Source organism: Pteropus vampyrus, unplaced genomic scaffold (assembly GCF_000151845.1).
Source record: "Pteropus vampyrus isolate Shadow unplaced genomic scaffold, Pvam_2.0 Scaffold216, whole genome shotgun sequence".
Lineage (NCBI taxonomy): Eukaryota > Metazoa > Chordata > Mammalia > Chiroptera > Pteropodidae > Pteropus > Pteropus vampyrus.
The window spans coordinates 3,900,321-3,902,574 of NW_011888997.1; positions in this window are offsets into that span (position 1 = coordinate 3,900,321).

The following is a 2,254-nucleotide window of genomic DNA, read 5'->3' on the forward strand; positions in this document are numbered from 1 at the left end:
TAGCACAGTGTCTTCTTAGCAACCCCTTCAAGTACACTCAGGCAGAGTCACAAATCACAGCAAGTACTTCAACTGGCACCTGCAGTTTGCAAGCAAAGAACAGCCTTGCTCTATCTAGAGAATGGAAGCCTTCCTTTATGCCGTATTGATCTTTACAACCATATATGCACACAAATAATCATCTCAGTCATTTATTCACACAAGAAGTATTTATTGATGTCCTTTTATTTTCAGGCATTTTTTGAGATGCTGAGACTTATAACAGTGAATAAGACAGACAGATTCTCTGTCTGCGTGGAGCTAACGAGGTAAACAGACAATAAACACATACGTAACTAATGACCACTAATGCTAGGTTTATGGGGGAAAAAGAGTATTCAATCCACTTTCTTTTCTTAATGAGACAAACACGGAGAAAAATTTATAAAGATAACTAATTGCTCCACTTCGACCTGGATTGACATTTTACATTAACTTTCTATCTTTCACAAGCCATCATTTCAACTCTCAGTAGGTCGTATTAAGCAGCCTGGTTGACATCGTGTCCTTGACAAGACAACGAGACTTAAAATTTATTGCTTCCTGGGAAGAGCCAAAGTATAGACACATCAGCTCGAGCCCAGCACACCGAGGCACGTGGGCTGAGAGACATTCTCTTTGGGCTGTTTTTGTGCTCCAGACATATCCTGTGGGTATCCAAAATGATCTTTCTCTCAGACATTTAGTGATGATCTGCAGGTACAGATTTGTGGAAGAAATTTAAACCCAGAGGAGATGTTTAAGGGGTGATCCTTTTTTTTTTAAAGCTTCAGTGACAAATTGCTTATTTGTACCTTACCATACAGTTGGCTACCTAGGCAAAATAATATCATAGGATAGTCTAACTCTCTATATTTTTACTATGAATGAAATAAATATCACAGATGCCTTCACTCCAACTTGTTTTGTTTCTTCTAAGCACTATGAATATTGAAATGTGGAGAATATTAGTCAAATTTGTCTCTGTGTGTATTTACTAGAAAATCTAAGGAAAGCATCTGGAGATTAGAAAGAATATCATTTCCGAGGGCCTGAGCTTTGAGTCACATAAGATGCCAGATCTATAAAACGTCTAAAAGACTCCTGTTTTAAATTGAAAAAGGAAAGCAGTGATTCCCTTGTCCTAAAGACCTGAATAATCGAAAAACTACGGTAACAGACCTCTATCAGATCTCTTATCCCTCTTACCTGTCCCTTTCCACTGGACTGAGAGCTTCCTTTGAGTTTGTATTCCCCATACATATGACAGTGCCTGGCACATAATGTGCCTTTTCCCATTCCCTTTAAACTTCAGTCTGATTTAGGTATTTTCCCTTTCTGCCAGTTTATCTTTTCCCTGAGGGAACAGACTATGTCTTATTAACAGTGTACATAGTGCCTGACTCGGAATAAAGCCTAATATGTTTGTTGAATGGATAAGTGGATGAATATTAATAAACTATCTGGGCAAATACTTATGGGGAAAATCTGTAAGATTAAGAATTTATTTGTTCAAAGTATGCTGCTGATTTATAGAATAACGAGGCAGTCTAAAGACGTTGGTTATTGGCTAAGCAAAATCCATTCTCAACCCCTTCATCTTTGTAGTGTCTCTATGTACAGCCTCGAAAAACTTTATGATCTCCTTTGCTTAGAGATAACATTGTGATACAGGTCTGATTCATAAGAAACTTGTGCTGGGGTGGGGACAGAAATTGGTATTGTATTCTCTGGCTATTTTAGATCTTGCCCCTAGTTTCTTCATTCTGTGTTAGATATGGATGTGATGGCTGGTGCCAAAACAGCCATCTTGTAGTCATGAAAAAAAGACATGAAATTTCAGAGGCATTGGCAGTGACATCTTTTAGCAACCCTGACATCTTTGAGCTACTGAACTGTCACTAGCATTTGATACTTTTGAGCTCTTTTTTTATTATTAAAAAAATAAGTCAAAGGTTTTTTTTTTCATTTGCAGCTGAATAATTACTAATCCATAAGTATCAAATGTCAAAGTTATACAATTCTAGAACATAGTTTCGCTGATAAGTACATTAAGTGGATAGTGAGTAGAGATGAATTTTAGGGCACTTTGGATCTGAAAGAATGTAGTATTAGAAATCAAGGTATGTCTTCTGAATTTTCTCTAAGTCTTTAGATGGTTTCCCTCCTAGAATTAGCCTACTCTGATGAGAAGAGGAAAAATAGACTTACAAATTTATTTCTCCATTTCTCTGAA